At 52.3% G+C, this 17,705-nt stretch overlaps 1 protein-coding gene across 3 annotated transcripts in view; it reads left to right on the top strand.

Annotated features, from left to right (window-relative positions):
* Positions 1 to 17,705, top strand: part of PC (pyruvate carboxylase) — a 96,740-nt gene that overhangs the window by 34,679 nt on the left and 44,356 nt on the right. Inside the window, exon 1 of one of the 3 annotated variants that reach the window (XM_044259786.1) lies at positions 13,144 to 13,267. The exons of the other annotated variants lie outside the window; for them this stretch is intronic. The gene's annotated coding sequence lies outside the window, so the exon portion shown is untranslated. Of the gene's footprint in view, positions 1 to 13,143; positions 13,268 to 17,705 lie in introns of those variants that run through there. 3 annotated transcript variants of the gene reach the window in all.

Raw genomic sequence — 17,705 nt, 5'->3', positions numbered from 1 at the left:
ACTTCTCCATCCCCCTCTTATCCAGATCAGAGGCAGGTGAGGGCCGGTCTGGAAACTGATCCCAGTTTGCGTGGACTCTTCCAGCAAACACCGCGCTCTCACCTCTGTTCCCGAGAAGAATTAGGGCTGTCATTCTGGTCGATGGTCGCATAGAGCTGGGCCTGGGAAATCTGCCACCAAGTCCCCTGGACAGTCTGCCGCAATTTATCTCTCCCTTAAGGGCTTCTTATGTCCACAGGCATTTACCTCGTGCCTGTTCGGTTTTCTGTTCTGCTGGGTTTGGGATGCAGAGATGAGTAAGTTGTGTTCTCCAGCCTGGCAGTGGGGTGAGCTCCTTGCTGCATCCAGCCAGCCATGTCGCTTGGGAAGTAAAGCTCTGTTTTACTTTGTGAGGAGCACAGGTCACACATATAACACTGCTTGGCAGCAAGCAGAACAGGCCTTCTGTCCATAACCATGAACCTGGTCTCCCATTGCTAAGAGAAGATAGTGGGCTGGGCTGAATGGTGAATCACCCCTGGGGTCCTTGGTCTCCATGATCACTTGGCGTGGAGTGCTCCGCAGCTCCGCACCCTCGCTTCAGGGGCCACTGTGTAGTTGACAGACACTTGCATGTGTCCCCCAACTAATTATTGAGTACTCATGTGTTCCAGGCCCCATGCTACCTGTTGGAGACACAACAGGGAGCCGGAAGGATGGAGCCCTGGTCGCTTGGCATCAGAGAAGACAGGTAGAAGGCCAGTTACTGTTCAGTTATGGCTGTGATAAGTGCTGGGAAGAAAAGCGACGTGGGAGGGAGAGCCCCTTAGCAGCGAGGTCCGGCCGGCCGCTTATCTGCCTCCACAGCGGGCAGCGGCTGGGTGTGGATCTTGGCAGAACACAGGGAACCTTAGGCAGGGTTTAGCGACTCCATCTCAGCACTCCCAGAACTGGAACAGAGGGCGGGAGGAGCTACGGCAGGCACCACTGTCTTCCACCGCTCCCTACCCCTTCTTCCCCTTCCCCAAGTCCCTGGCTGGATTGGGGTTCCCGGAGCTGTTTGCAGACCTGGTGAGCCCCTTTCCAGGGGCACACCCTGGGACCTCTGGTGCCATTGCTCTTAACCAGCCCCTGTGGTGTCACTGAGGTGATGGCAGAAATGCCCCCAGGGGACAGGGTCTGTTTCTAGTTAATTACATGCTTTCTTGCCAGGCAGCGGATGGTCGGGTTGTGGGTTGTCTGCGCTTACTCTCTCTGCACACTTGCGGAGCATTGACTTTGGGCCAGGCTCAAAGAGCTCCCAGCAAAGTCTTTTCAGGGTTTTCTTTTGGCCTCTTAGCTGTGGCCCTCGCTGGGAGAGACAGGAAGGGATAAGTGCCGGTGAAGGGGACTGAGTTGTTTTCAGGTTGCCCGGGTGCTGGGTGACCCGGGACACAGGAAGCACCCCGGCTGTGAGTCCTAAGATTTCTTTTCTTTTTTTTTAAGATTTTATTTATTTATTTGACAGACAGAGATCACAAGTAGGCAGAGAGGCAGGCAGAGAGAGAGAGAGAGAGAAAGAGAGAGGGAAGCAGGCTCCCTCTGAGCAGAGAGCCCGATGCGGGTCTCTATCCCAGGACCTTGAGATCAAGACCTGAGCCAAAGGCAGAGGCTTAACCCACTGAGCCATCCAGGCACCGCATCTAGATTTCTTTTTTTGAAGGCCTACAACTGTGGCTGTGTCCAAGGGCCAGTGCCACCTTTGGGCCAGGCATGTGTCCTCCCTACCTGGAACTCATATCTCAGAGAGCCCCACGTGTGGGAGTACCCCCCCCCCGTGACTCTTCTGGGTCCCCCTCCAGTGCCGTTCTGGCTGGGCATTCCCAGCCCTGAGTGAGACCCATATCGTATCTTTGGGGTGCTCTCAACCCTCTGCCCTGTTCAGGGACAACCAGATGTCCTAAGAGCTTGTCCCAGGGTCTCATGTCTGGGCCCAGTTCCAGGATGGCTCCCACTGGAGGCCACAGTATTATGTCTTTTGTAGGCTTGTATGAAATTGGACAGCCAAGATGGTGCTGATAATGTGAAGTGTGCATGACTCAAGTTTTTATTTTTTATTTTTAAAAAAGTGTTTTATTTATTTATTTGTCAGAGAGAGAGGGAGATCACAAGTAGGCAGAGAGGCAGGCATGGAGAGAGGGGGAAGCAGGCTCCCCACTGAGCAGAGAGCGGATGCGGGGCTCGATCCCACAACCCTGGGATCAGAGCTGGAGTGAGACCCAAGGCAGAGGCAGCTGCCCACTGAGCCATGCAGGCAGCCCTGTGACTCAAGTTTTTATATAGATGAGGTATTCCTCCCCCAAAATATTTGCCTGGGGCCCTGCATATCCTAGGGCAGACCTGCCCGAGGGCTGCCCGTTGGGCCCTCCAGCTCTGCATTGCTCCTCTTGGCCTGCCCCAGAGAAGAGGATAAGGGCCCATTGTTTGTTCCCCGGGGGCCTGAATGGCACTTTGTTTTCTTCGTTTGAACTCCCAGGCTGTGGCTTTTCTGCTGCTGCTCTTGGCCGCAGTCACGTCTCGGATGAGAAATCCGTTCCCACTCTGACTTCACGGTGTTCCAGTGAATATCCTGGGAGGGCAGGGCTGTGAGCCAACTTAGGGTCGTGTGTTAGTCACTGTGGGGTGAGAGCTAAGAACAGAGGTGCTGAGAGCAGGGCCCTCCCCTACCAGGAGGGCTTAGCTGTGGCCGAAGGAAAAGTGGGGAGACCCCTTTGTTCACACTGAACCGAGGAGCTAGCTGGCAGGAATGTAGGCCCGCCCTGACTGACTGGGCAGGAAGGGAATGTGGTGAGCCGAGGCTGGGGCCTGGGTAGGGGCAGCTGGACCTAAGGCAGAGGATGCCGTTTGCCACCCTCCTTTCTCTGTGCCTTCTTGCGGTCCTCCAGTGGCACCCGTTTACCACGTGGCCTGCTGTCTGGTGTGGAAATGAGTACAAGTCCAAGAACAGAAGGTGCCTCGTTTATGCTGAGGTCAAAGGCACCAGTAGGCGGAGCAGGGGTTGGGCGAGCGAGCCGGTAGGGAGCTCGCTCGTTGAACTTGGAGAGCATAGCGAGCGGTCTTTGTGCGCTGGCCCTGGGCCTCCTCAGGCGTCAGTTACAGGGCGTCAGTTACAGGGCGTTGAGTCAGGCCCCGCTGCCCTGACTCAGAACAGGAACCCCGGCTCACCTCCCTCTGGCGCCTCTGCTTATGTCCCTGCGCGAAGGAGTTTGTTCTCTTTTAAAGGTGCTTTGCCCTTCTCCCAGTCTGCAGGGAGGGGCCTCCTAGACGAGTGTCTCTTCAAGTGGGGTCAGTAGGCCCATTTCAAGGGGGCCCCTGAGTCCAGATGGTGGTTGTAATGCTAACAAGAGATGACTTGCCTCTCTCCGCGCGCTCACAAGTGCACAGCTGTTGCAGAAGCAGAGCTGGGCGAGGCTGCTGGAGTCTGGGGAGTCAGGGCAGCGGGGGGGGGGGGGGGGGCAGGCCACGGAGCCCTTGGCCTCCACACGCTCACCATGCCAGGAGCTGGCTTTGCAGAGCAGTGGCCTTGACGAAGCAGGAAGATGGCCATTTCATTGACTCCCCACACGTGTGGTATGTGCATGTCCTTCCTCCCCTGTGTGGCGAGATGGGCGGTCGCTGCCCGGGCTGAACCGTGTTGCTGGCTGAGGACAGGCACTCCTGGAGTTGTGTGGGTGGCGAGCTGAACTGGCCGCTTTTTGCAGGGAACGTTGTTTGTACTCGAAAGAGCAGGCAGTTGTGGTTATTCGGACTTGGCTACTCAACTGACTTTTCTTGAAAAATGGATGTAGCAAACCCGTCGCTTCAGAGAAAATCGCTAAGAACATTTATTGCCGGTGGCCAAATTCAAGCTGTCAAGCCACAGTGAGAGTTTTCGAAAGCTTTTACCCACCATCATAAGCTCTGCTGCTTTTCAGCCCTTAGACTTTCTGATGATTTTATTGGTGGTAATATTACACATGTGACATCTTGGTGTTTTATTAGAAAATGTGTCCCCATCTGGAAGATCAGCATAAGCCTGTGAACCAGTATTTTTCCAAATGACCAGTGTGGTGTGTAAGGTTAAAAAATCATGTTGGGTAAAAGGCCCATTTATATTTCAAGATAGGCCAGTGGATTTTTTTTTTTTTAAGATTTTATTTATTTGGCAGAGATCGCAAGTAGGCAGAGGCAGAGAGTGAGAGAGACAGGGAAAGCATGCTCCCTGCTGAGCAGAGAGACCGATGTGGGGCTCGATCCCAGGACCCTGGGATCACGACCTGAGCCAAAGGCAGAGGCTTTAACCCACTTAGCCACCCAGGCGCCCCCAGTGGATTTTAAAATAACACAGTACATTAAGGTTCATAGGGTTTCCTGTCTCGCATTATCATTAATTACTGTTGGTCAGGTTTTGGTATAGTATCAAACAGGAGACTCCAGCATTGTCTGAAATGGCTACTAAAATATTCCTCCCTTTTGTTAATACATGCCTGGGTGAGTTGTCCAGATTTTCCTCGTGAGCATCACTTACCACAACAGACTGAATGCAGAAGCACAGATATGAGAATCTAGTATCTTCTGTTAAGCTGGACATGAAGTAGATTTAAGAAATGTAAAATGATACCACTCTTCTAAGTGTTTTTGAAAGTATAGTTATGTTTTTGGGGGAGGGTGTGTGCTATGGTGAGTGCTGTGAAGTGAGTAAACCTGGCAATTCACAGACCTGTACCCTTGGGGCTAATAATACATTATATGTTAATAAAAAATAAAAAGTAGGGAGCACCTGGGTGGCTCAGTGGGTTGAGCCTCCTTGGCTTTCTGCTCAGCGGGGAGCCTGCTTCCTCCTCTTTCTCTGCCTGTCTATCTGCCTACTTGTGATCTCTACCTGTCAAAAAAATAAATAAAATCTTTTAAAAAAATTAAAAAATTAAAAAAATAGTTATGTTTTATGAAAAGTATGTTAACCTGTAATGTATTTGTTATTATTTTAAAACATTAAGAAGCATAAATGAGGGTACCACATCCCAGAATAGCCCTGCACTGTGTTTACTTTGCCTATACAAAGCTCAGTTCCCCTTACTACAAGATTGTCTGAGGTCAGAGAGCATATAGACTTCTGATGGGTGGTTAAAATTTTTATTCGTGCAAGGATTTTAACTTTTCAAGAAGTTTTAACATGCGTTTTTTTTTTAAGATTTTATTTATTTATTTGACAGAGAAATCACAAGTAGGCAGAGAGGCAGGCAGAGAGAGAGAGGGAAGCAGGCTCCCTGCTGAGCAGAGAGCCCCATGGGGGGCTCCATCTCAGGACCCTGAGATCATGACCTAGGCCAAAGGCAATGGCTTAACCCACTGAGCCACCCAGGTGCCGCTAACATGCGTTACTTTTAAAAATTCATTTTTAGGGGCACCTGGGTGGCTCAGTGGGTTGGGGCCTCAGCCTTTGGCTTGGGTCATGATCCCAGGGTCCTGGGATCGAGCCCCACATCCGGATCTCTGCTCTGCGGGGAACCTGCTTCCCGTCCTCTCTCTGCCTGCCTCTCTGCCTACTTGTGATCTCTGTCAAATAAATAAAATCTTTAAAAAAAATTCACTTTTATAATACCTTTACTTGAGATCTAATTCATATATTATAAAATACACCCCTTTTAAAGGTTTAATTCAGTGGCTTTAGTGTATTCAGTGTTGTGTAACCAACACTGCTATTCTCGAACATTCTCCTAACCCCAGAAGGAAAGCCTGTGCCCATCAGCAATCACTCTGTTATCCCGCCCACCCCCCCAGCCCCTGGCAACCAATTATTTGCTTCTGTCTCTGTGGTTTTGCCTATTCCAGACGTTTCATATAAATGGAGTCAGATGGTATGTGGCCTTTTATGTCTGGCTTTTTTCAGTTAGGATGTTTTCAAGCTCCACCCACTTTGTCACAAGTAGTAATTCAGTCATCTTTTTCTTGGCTGAATAATATCCCATTGTACGGGTAGACCACATGTTTATCCGTTCACCAGTTGGACGTTTGGGTTGTTTCCACTTTTTGGTTGTTCTGGCCTGTGCTGCTGTGACCCTTTGTGAACACAGTTGGTGTAGACACATATTTCTGTTTCCTTGTGTTTGTGTCTGGGAGCCGGGTCGTATGGTAATTCAGTATTTAATCATTTGAGGAACTCCAGAGAGTTTTCTGAAGTGGCTGCACTGTTTTATATTCCCACCGGCGGTGTATGAGGGCTTTGATTTCTCTGTGTCATCGTCAGTACTTGTGACTGGCTTGTGGACTACCGCCACCCTGGTGGGTGTGAAGTCTGTCTCACTGTGGTTTTCGTGGGCGATGGGCATTTCTCTAATGGCCTCGAGCATCTCTTCGTGTGCTTATTGGCCATTTGTCTTCCCTTTGCAGAAATACCTGTTCAGATCTCCTGCTCATTTTTAATGAAGTTGTATTTTTGCGGTTGAGGTACAGGAGGGTTTTTGTGTGTGTATGTGTTTTGAAGTATATATTCTGGATATTAGACCCTTAGAAGGTTACATGATTTGTAAAAACTTTCTCCCATCCCGTGCGGTTTTTTTCTCTTTCTTGGTGTCCTTGGGAGCACAAAAGGTTTTTCATTTTGATGAAGCCAATTTATCTGTTTTCTTCGGTTTCTCACAAGTCTTCTGTCGGAGCTAAGAAGCCAAGGCCACAGAGATTTATATTTTATCCTAAGAGTTTTATAGTTTTAGCCCTTGCATTTATGTCTGATCCATTTTGTGTGAATTTCTATAAATGGTGGGAGGTAGGGGTCCAAATTCATTCTTTTGTTTGTGGCTCTCCAGTCATTACAGCACCATTTGTTGAATTGTTTTTGACACCCTGCTGAAGATAATTGACTAAACTACGAGGGCTAACTTACAGGCTCTCAAGTCTGTCCCCTGGGTTTGTCTTTCTATCCCTCTCCCAGTGCAACACCGTTGTTGGCCCCGCCCCACCCCGTCTTGATGACTATAGCTTTCTAGCGAGTTTTGGAATTGGCAAGTGTGACTCTTCCAACGGTGTTCGTCTTTTTCAAGATTCTTTTGGTGGTTCTGGTTCCGTTGCATTCCCTTAGGAATTTTAGGATCATCTTGCCAATTTCTGCAACTAGAGGAAGCTGCAGTTCTTTTCTTTTCTTTTTCTTTTCTTTCTTTTTTTTTTTTTTAAGATTTTATTTATTTATTTGACAGAGATCACAAGTAGGCAGAGAGGCAGGCAGAGAGAGAGAGGAGGAAGCAGGCTCCCCGCCAAGCAGAGAGCCTGATGCAGGGCTCAATCCCTGGACCCTGGGATCATGACCTGAGCCAAAGGCAGAGGCTTTAACCCACTGAGCCACCCAAGCGCCCCGGAAGCTGCAGCTCTTGTTAGGGTTTATATTGAATCATTTTGGGGAGTATTGCCATCTTAACAATGTTTCAGTCTCTGATCCATGAACTTGAGGTGTTTTGCTTTTTTGTTCAGGTCTTCAGGTTTTTTCAGTGATAATTTCGTAGTTTTTAGTGTACCAGTCTTGCACTTCTTTTGTTAAATTTGTTCTTTGGTATTTTATTATTATTATTATTTTTTTAAGATTTTATTTATTTATGACAGAGATAGAGGGAGAGAGGGAACACAAGCCGGAGAGGGAGAAGCAGGCTCCCCACTGAGCGGGGAGCCTGGTGCGGGGCTCGATCCCAGGGTGCTAGGCTGCTGGGATCATGACCTGAGCTGAAGGCAGATGCTTAACGACTGAGCCCCCCAGATGCCCCTTCTTTTTGATTCTTATCTTGCTCTATATTGGTTAAACTGTTCAGGGCGCCTGGGTGGCTCAGTAGGTTAAAGCCTCTGCTTTCGGCTCAGGTCATGATCCCAGGGTCCTGGGATCGAGCCCCACATTGGGCTCTCTGCTCAGCAGAGAGCCTGCTTACTCCTCTCTGCCTGCCTACTTGTGATCTCTGTCTGTCAAATAAATAAAATCTTAAAAAAAAAAATAATAAACTGTATTGATTTACTCCACTGCCCCCTGCCCCGGCCCCAACTGTCTCCTCAACTAGACTGAGTCCCTGCAGGGCCTGGTACTTAGGTAGCACAGTGCACTGCAGTAGAGATTTTCTTGTGTTTTTTTTTTTTGTTGTTGTTGTTGTTCACACTGCCCTTGTGAAGAAGGCATGGTCTTACTGTCCCTGGCCTAGTAGTTGAAGACACTGATGCCCAGAGAGCAAGGTGACTTGCTTCTTGGCACAGCGCTCATTAGTGGTAGCAGAGGTAGGTCCAGGATTTTTCTGAATCACAGCCCACTCCTCTTTCCAGGCATCATCCTGAGTGGGACTGGCACTCTATCCTTTTTTCCTGAGCCACCAGGTACCCTGACATCTATTCTGTCCTTCCCCCCCACCCCCATTTGTGTGTCTGTTTCTGCATAGAGCCCCAGGGCATGAAGGGAAGAGATGATTAAGGCTGATAGCACAAGGGCTGACCACTGGGGTCACTTTTCTGGGCATTTCCAGCGTGCCAGACTCTCCGAGGTATTTCCAAAATAGGCGACCGAATTAAGTTCTCAGAGCCACTGCACTAGCTGACTCAGATCACAGCGTGCTACACACCAGCGGTGAAAGTTCAGAGGCCCTTGGACACTCCCAGGTCAGAGAGTGAGTTACGCGTTCAGCACTGTTCCAAAAACTGCAGTTATGGTGCTGCAAGAGGGAGAGGCGTGGGGAGGTGGGGGGGGGGGGATGGGGGCTTTCTCGGAAGCTGACGCTCATCAACACCGGGCTGATTTGGATCAATCCAGAAGTGTTTGGTCCTTGGCCTGCAGCTGGGATCTCAGAATGATTGGTTTGCTGCTCCCTTCCGGGGGTGACTCTCTCCCTCTCTGTTTCTCTGGAGCACCTGGCATCATTTTCATTACCCAGTGGACATTCTTTACAAGCTTTTTCAGTAAATCAAAGACACTCTGCCTGCCTGCTTTGCTCCATGGAAGTGGAACCTCGCAGCCTCAATGGCCGGATTTGGGGTGATGTAGAAGAAAGGGGGACAAGGGGACAGAGGACAGAGGGGTCCCCGCTGCCGGGCCGATGTGAGACAGGCATGGGAGTGACTCAAGACCTGCTCCCATCGGTCACGTCTCCACCCCCAGAGCAGAGCACAGACAGCTTCCTTCTTGGAGTCGCTGACATCTGGTCTGTCACATCCAGGGCTGTGGCGTTATTTCCACACCTGAGTCACCCGTGAACCAGAACAGCGCTGAGGATCTTTGCCGTTGGTTTCACTGAGCCAGACCCTTCCTCCCCACTCCCACTTCTGTTTTTCTAAAGTAGGAAAACACCTCTGAAGTAGTAGACCTTGGTGGCCTTGATAGTATGTTACAACTATATAGAAAGTTAACGGGTACAGGTTTTTTATAAAAAAATATTTATTTGAGAGAGAGAGAAAGACAAATTAAGAGGGAGCAAGTGAGCATGAGCAGGGGGAGGAGCAGAGGGAGAAGCAAACTCCCCACAGAGCAGGGAGCCTGGTATTGGGCTCGATCCTAGGTCCCGGAGACCATGATCTGAGCTAGAGGTAGAGCTTACTGACTGAGCCACCCAGGCGCCCCTAACTGGCACAGTTTTTGATGCTGGATGTTCTGCTTAGATGGAAAGCAGCGGCACAGATGATTGTTTCTGCGATGCAGTGAGCTCGCCTTCTTCCCCAGCCTCATTCTGGCACCTGCTGCCCCAGCCACGCCGACCTATGCATGGCTGTGGGCATGCAAAGCCAGGTGGTGTCCCTGTCACACTGCTCCCTCTTCCTGGATGCTTGCCCTTCCTCCTTCCCTACAGTCCACCTGTCCTGCTCCTCCTCTTTCAGGCTCCCTCCTATGATGCCCTTCTGGATCCTCAGTCCTACCAGTAGGACCTACTACCAGTAGCTTAGAGCTGACACCTGCTGCTGATTTCTGTACGACAGTGCCCATCACGCTTCCTTTGACTTTCTCCCCCTTGGTTTATTTTTCTTTTCTCTCTCTCTCTCTCTCTCTCTTTTTTTTTTTTTAAAGATTTTATTTATCTATTTGAGAGAGAGAGTGAAGGAAAGAGCGAGCACAAGCAGGGGGAGGGGTGAAGGGAGAGGGACAAACAGACTCTCTGCTGAGCAGGGACCACCCCCCCAACCCAGGACTCGATCTCAGGACCTGGAGATCATGACCTGAGCCGAAAGCAGACACTTAATGGACTGAGCCACCCAGGCGCCCCTTTCCTTTTTTTAATTGAGGTGTAATTGACAATATTGCTTTCAAGTGTATGGGGTAATGGTTCAGTATGTATGTATGTACAGTATGTATCGTGAGATAGTCCCAGTAAGTCTGGCTAATATCCTTCACCACACATAGTTACACGTTTGTTTTTCTTGTGATGAGCTTTTAAGATCCCTCTTAGCAACTTTGAGGTACGCAGTACAGCGTTTACTGGAGCCGCCGTGCCGAGCAGTTCATTTCACTTCTTTCCGTGTCTATTTCTTCGCTGATGCCAGCGCCATGAGGGCAGGGCCCACCCCTGTTCCTGCATCACTCTGTGTCCCCACAGCTGGTAGAGAAAGCTGGGCAGGCTGCACTGTGTTGACCAGAAAACAGAGCACCGTGGCCCCCGGCAGTGGTATTCTTGGCGCAGTCCGGTGACAGCCTGTGAAGTGCCCGCCGCAGGCCAAGTCCCGGGCAGCTTCGAATATGGGCGAGCAGAGACACCTGTTCTGAAGGTTCCTTTTCTTCTGCTTTATCTCCGAGTGTTAGAAATGAAGCCTGCTCGGAGCCAGCTGGGGCTCGTGAGAAGCGTCCCATGGGAAGTGGCATCGGTGCCACTGGAAGTTGTCCCCAGCCCCCTCCAACTGACCCTAGAGAGGGCCAGGTCCTCACAGCTCTCAGAACCCAGGGCTCTGCTCCTGGGACCATCCCTGCTCAAAGCTGGGTGACCTGGGTGCTATGGGAAGAAAGGCACCAGATTTCATGGCATCTTTGCGATCGATGCCTGTGGGTGTCCAGGAGGTTACAGAGGAAAACGCCATGTGCCCAGCTACCTAACTGAGCCTGTTCGACCACCAGTCTTTCCCCTTACCCCGTCCTCCTCCGAGTTCCTGAGTGCTGAGTTCCTGAGATTAACAGAAGTTGGAGAAACAGTAGACTGTTTCTCCTTCCGGACTGCCTTCTTCTCGTTCTACTTTTATGAGAAAAATTGGGAACAGTTGGACCCCACAGCTGGCCATTCATGATAATCAGGTCCATCGAGCCCTCACCAGCGGCCCTGCAAGCTGTGTGTTGCTGATTCCCATTTTACAAATGACTGAATCGAGGCTTGCAGGTGAAGGGACCTGCCCAGGGTCACACGCTGACACGGAGCGGAGCTACGATCCAAGCCCAGGTGTGTCTCACTGTGACGCCCCATCCTTCTCTCATGTCTGTTCATCCTTGTGCGCGGCAAGCATCACCCCCCCTCTGTGCCCCTTGTTGCCAGCATGTCCAGAGCGTTGGTGAAGAGAGTCCCATCTTCCCTGATTTCAGCCACTTCCTATCCAGGGGCCCTCACCCACAGTTTATGCCTTTCCCCATGTAGCCTCTGACTGTCCAGGCCTTCTCGGACCTGTTTCTGCCCAGGTGTCGGGAGGGTCTCCGTTCCCCTCCATCACTGGGGATCCGTGGCCCTGTCCTGTCTTCATCCCCGTGGTGTGGGGAGATTGAGGTAAGGTGCGTGCAAGTGCTGGGCTAAGGTCGCGTGCTGCAGAAACGTCCCTCAGAGCATCCTTGCTCCCGTCCCTGCCCCTGGATGAGGCCGAGGCCTGTGTGCCAGCTTGATGCCAGTGGCTCCCTCTAGCATCCCCGCTCAGCGCTCCATCAGCCAGACTGGCCAGTCTCAAAGTGCTGCTCTGCCTTCAGCCGGGGAAGCCTCGCTGGGCGCCCGTCCCGATGGCGTGGGAGGCCGAGGCCTGCCACAGCGAGAAGCCGGGACACCGGATGCAGGGAGCCTCTACTGGGTTCCCACCGGGCATCACAGCCGACCCTCTCCTCTCACTCTTCCTGGGCAGGCCCCCTGCAGGGTCGCTGGCCTCTTCCCAGACCTGCAGCTGCTTGCCTTCGTCAGGGCGCGTGAAGGCTTAGCTCCCTTCCTTGGTGGGCTGGAGGGGAGCTAGAAAGCTGCCTGGAGAAAGCTCTGGAGAAAGCTGGAGGCAAGGGGGTAGGTAGCAGAGTACCTGTACTCAGTGAGGTCTGGGATCTGAGAGGAGGAAGCAGACTCCCGCCCAGGCTGAGTTTGCGTCGAACCCCCCAGGGACTCCTGATGTTTGGGCTCGCACCTGACTTAAGACCCTCTGCCCCGGTCAGGCGTGCCCGCATTTCACAGCAGCAGCAGTGTCCTTCCTGCTTGCCTGGATGCCACCTGCCTTGCCCGGGATGAGCACTCAGAATGGGGAAGGCCCCTCTGACCAGTAAACCTCGGGTTCTAGAAGCTTAGCAAAGACTGAACAGTGACTTACTGACTGCGCCTCCTCCAAGAACTCTTGTCTGAGCTCAGCCTGGGCTGGTTTTTATTTTGGTGATAGTGGGGCGGCATCCTTGGTGTGGGCACTCTGTCCCTGTTCTGGACTAGAGCGGTCTTGGGGATAGCACTGTGTTAAATGGGCTGATCTGAGTGGGTTTAATGATATGTTAAGGTATTTAAAAGCCTTGCTAATGAAGTCAGACTAGGCCAAGGGCTCACAAGAGCCACTTGGTAACATGTGCCCTTGGGAGGAATCCTGTCTCCTGGCCCCAGGGGAGAAAAGACCCAGGATGTCTGCAGATCCCACAGGGACAACCTGAGACTTGGTAAGATCTCAGCAGGAGGAGGTAGACCTCAGAGTCCTCATTTTTTCTTCAGCTGTCAGATTCTCTGTTCTGTCCTTAGGCCAGAAGCTCTCTCACCTGGCTGGCTCGCCTGTCCTTGGCCCTCTTTTCCTGGTAAAGGCCAAACACTGCTGCCCTTTAATCTTTCCGGAGAACCCATAGGCAGTGTTTTTGACCGCCCTCTCCCGGCTCACCCCTGGCCTGGTTTTGTTTTTTCCTTCTCTCAAACAAGCTGTTCAAGGTCTACTGCTGAGCCAGAGATTGGCTCATAAGCAGCTCTCTCCTCTGAGCTGTAGGGAGGGGATAATTCTAGAAAGTCATTGACAGAGGCTTAACCTAGAACGTCAATTATAAACAGGCTGTGGGCAGAGAGCCTAGATTTGGGTATTCCGGTACCGGAACGCTCTGGCCTCCCTGGGGCTCTGCAGACCAGCTGCCACGGTAAGACCACCTCTCAGCAGTCCTGGGCACACTGTCCGGGTGGGTGTGTGCACCGGTGGTCACTGGTGAGGGACCATACACTGTGGTCGTTGTTTCTCTTCCCTCTGGAGCTTGGCAGTCTATTGCTACTGGAAGAAAGAGGGCAGACGGGTTCTGGGGATAGTCCTTGGAGACAGGAACCCCGGCGACGGGTGGGCTGGATCATGGCACACAGGCCTGTGGGGACCGTTCTGGTGAGAGATGGTCAAAACCAAGGAGCCCAAGGTGGGGCAAACCCTACTTGAGAATGAACATGGATTCTTCCTGAGACCTTGCGGACAGAGGAAGATGTGGCGTAGGTCCCGGAGCTCTGGGCCAGGATGCCTTTGTGTGGTGGTGACAGCTAGGGGAAAGGGCATGTGGGTCCCTTGACTAGGGTCCCTTGTGGAAATGGGGAAGCAGTAAGAGGTCTGCCAGGGGCTCGGGGTCCCGCATGTGCTGTGCTCCAGCTCCTTGGGCAGCTTGGGCTTGACAAATGCTCTGGAGCTGTGGTATAAGGAGGCCTGGCTCTCTTTAGGAATCTGGGACACGGAAGGGCCAAGATCAGTTCTCTTCAAGAGGCGATTTTGTGATGACGTCGTAGAGAGCTGTGGAGGGAAAGTATGTAACTACCCACATTTTTGGGAGAACAGATTTCTGGCTTTCAGCAGGACCCACTACTCTGGTATAATGCGAAACGACTTTTGCTTAGAAGCAAACCTTTCCCTCAGTTCTAGTGACAGAGAGGCTAAGGGCCCCAGGCCAGATAGCCAGATTTTCCAGGTCACGGGATACATGGGGTAAGGATTTAGGAAGGGAGTAACTCAGTAACTCTGTGTGTGTGTGTTAAGGAACAGGTGAGAAGGAGGACTTACATTTCCCTTGACTTTGTCCCAAACTTCCCAGAGCAGAATTTGGGGAGAAATGTGCCTTTTCTCCTAGTGTTCTGGACCAGGGATGGTGGGAGGGATGTGGCTTCTGGACCTCATTCCCTTTTGGGTTACTCAGAGGGAGACCTGTCATCAGGAGAAATTCTAGGGCAAGATGACAGTCTGTGCTTACACATCGGAAGGTCTGGGTCTGGAATGATCTCACTTGTGCCCTAGGTTTGCTCCTGGCTAGAACGAAACCCTCAGTTTCATGAAGGTGAGGACCTCTTCTCTCTTGTTCGGCTTACCTCCGGTGCCTAATGGTACCTGTTGCGAAGGCTCTGTCACTGTTGAGTGAATGAATGAACACTTTCTCTGCCTGTCATTTCACTAAACCTCTGCAGTTTCATCTTTTGTTGGTTCCGTACCAGACTTCTCACCTGATCGGCATCTTCTTGATGTCACCCGACCATGACTCTAAACTAGTCAGGCAAGAGCATGCGCACTGGGAGAGGCCCCGGGGTTCCCTCTCACCTCCGCTCCACACTGATGCCCTGTGGGCCAGGTGCCACTGCCCTGGGGCCTCGGGGCCTCTGGGCCTCTGGAGCCCAGGCCGAGCCCCTCCTCCACGTCACTTACTTAACTTTCCTCAACGCTTTACCCTTTACCCTTCTCTAATCTCCCTTTTCCCCCAGGCAGATCCTTTAAGATGCTGGCTACTTACTATCCCTGCTACTGCAAGTTTGCTAGTCTCGGTTCCTCACCAGGCAGAAAGTTTCGTGAGGGCGGAGGCCCAGGTTTGTAACATTATCCTCTGTCCATCTGGAGTGTGTACGGCAGTATGGGCTCCAGAAACATGCGGGGAGGCTCCAGTTGCGTGAAACTAATCCTAGTCTCAGGAGTGCCACTTGCAGCTGCTGCTTTTTTTTTTTTTTTTTAAGATTATTTATTTATTTATTTATTTGAGAGAAAGAGAGAGTGAACATGAGAAGGGGAAGGGTCAGAGGGAGAAGCAGACTCCCCGTTGAGCAGGGAGCCTGATGTGGGGCTCATCCCAGGACTCCGGGATCATGACCTGAGCCAAAGGCAGTCACCCAACCAACTGAGCCACCCAGGTACCCCTACTTGCAGCAGACCCCTTGGGTAAAGGGCTCAGGCCCACAAGACGGCCGGCACGTTAGACACCAATCACAAGACCTGGCCTTCTGGAGCTCTGACCCGCCCGCTATAAATCAGAGATGACCGCGATCCGGTCCTCTGGTTTGGTAATTTTTAGAACTGTTCACAGAACTCAGAATACTGCCTTCCTTCCTGTTACCGGCTTCTCGTAAAGCATACAGATAGATCGCCAGATTAGGAGGTACCTGTGTGGAATCTGGAAGAGTCCTGAGTGTAGGGGCTTCTGTCCTTATGACTGGGGTCCACCGGCCCCGTGGTGTGTGGACGCACTCACCCTCCTGGGAGCTCTCTCCTCCGCATCGCATCGTTCCGGAGGCGTGGCTGATCACATCATTGGCCATTCGTGATTAACTCAGTCTCTGGTCCCTCCCTTCCTCTCCATGGAAGTTCCAACCTTCTGCTCGTGGGGTTGGTTTCTCCAGCCAGCAGCCCCTGCCTGAAGCTATCTAGGGGCCCACAGGGGTCGCTTCATTAGTATAAAGTCAGGTGTGATTAAAAGGCGCTTACTGCGAATGAGAAAAGCTGCTCCCGTCTCCCCGAGCACTCAAGAAACTCTTCAAGGGTTTTAGGGGCTCTTTGCCAGGAACCAGGGAGGTAAAGCAAATTCTATAGTTTTTATACATCGCTATGTCACTCAAGGGCAGTGAAGCGGAGTGATTCCCCAAGGTCATTCGAGCAGTGACAAAGCTGGAATTTGAACCGGAGTTTTCGGACTCAAAAGACTTTGCCATTTCCAGGGAATCTCCGCAGCGCCTGGCTCCACCTCCACTTTATCAAGACTTCGGTCCTAGCCTCCGGGGAGGGAGCTTCCAGCCCGACCCAAGGGGGGGGGGTGGGGCAGGGCGCGGCTGCTTTTCCCTTTCTCCTTCCAAAGTCCCGGCTCCTGGGGCTGTGGACGCCCTGAGTTGCTCGAAAAGAGCAGAGCGGTGTGGTGTGTGGCAGCAGCAGGGAGTTGGGGAAGTGACGCGGGGTCCGCACATGGGCCTGGAAAGCCCCTTTTTCCTTATCTGTAAAATGGAGGTACTGTTTGCCCTCCCTAGGACGCGGAGTTGCTGTTGGTAGCAAACGAGAGTGTCTCAGAGCCCCTTCCAGCCTGCGGAGAGCCGGAGTGAGTGTGCTGCTCTTGACTGGGATTGCAGCGGGGCCGCTCCGTAAGGCTGTCCCGGGGAGCTCTGCCACCTCCTGAGCGTCGGGAAGGAACCTGCGTCGGTCTGGCACCGTACAGACACTTAGAGCTGTCATTCATTGTTTTGTTTCAACTATTAAAACACATGACATCTTCCCCAGATGGAGGGTGGATGCACCGAGGAACCTCTTGGAGTAGTTGGGAGTGAGAAGATGAGGGGGGCAGTCCGTCGCCTGGACTTCGGGAATTCAGTTCCCACTCAGGTCTCTAGGGGGTCTCCCAGGAAGCCCAAAGTTCTCAGCTCCGATGTGGTCTTTCTTCCAGGGAACTGTCAGTCGAACTCCTCAAGGTGGAGGAGAAGCTTTCAGTTCAGAAGAACACGCGCCCTGGCTCTCGGAGGGCGGGAAAGTGAGTCTTGGCAAGTCCGAACCTGTGGGGAGGTGAGGGGTTGGAGCTGCGGAGCTCCTGGCAGGCACCTGCTCTCCCTTTGCAGGGGGCGCCAGGGTAAAGGGCAGCGGGAGCCTCTGGTCACTTCTGCAGAGCTCCAGAACAGTCTCGGGGAAGGTCCGCTCCTCTCAGCAGGATGCTCGGCTGGGCTCCCCCCACTCTTCCACAGCGATGGAGTGGCACCCGGCTGTGGCCAGGGCAGGTGGCAGGTGTGGTGGTTGAGGCTAGTTGGAGGTTGACAGGCAGGGAAGGGAGAGAGGGGTCACTGGTAAGGTGGCTGGTAAGGCCGCCATCCGCGGGCGGCTCCTGGGACTTAGCGCCTGCAGTGAGGCGCGGTGTGGGGTGACGGGCACACCGGAGTACGGGCGCCTTTCGGCTTCGAAGCCAGGGCCTAGCTAGTTACCGCGAGTCTCCGTGTCCTCACTTACAAAGCTGGGGCTGTAACGCCCGCCAGACAAGGGTTTGGACGATTGAATGGGATGGTGTGCAGCGCTTACTGCGGTGACTGGCACCCAGGAGCAGCCCAGGCAGATGTCATCAGTGGCCCTGACACTTTGCCACGTGGCTTTGGTCATGTGCATGAAACCAGCAATAATGGTGCCTGCGACTCCATCTGGGAAAAGCCTCTCGTGCAGGTTTTGTGCTCAGATTGCAAAGCAGAGGGTGAAAGTCAGATCAGGGGGGCTGCTGACCTGTGTTTTCCCGGAGTCAAGAATGGAGGGAGCAAGTAGCAGCAGCCACGGTCAAGGTCTTACCCTGTCAGGGTGGTGGTTTACTTTCTTCCTGCTAGGAACTGAAG

This window comes from Neovison vison, chromosome 7, assembly GCF_020171115.1.
Source record: "Neovison vison isolate M4711 chromosome 7, ASM_NN_V1, whole genome shotgun sequence".
Lineage (NCBI taxonomy): Eukaryota > Metazoa > Chordata > Mammalia > Carnivora > Mustelidae > Neogale > Neogale vison.
This window is presented reverse-complemented; position numbering and strand designations above follow the sequence as displayed.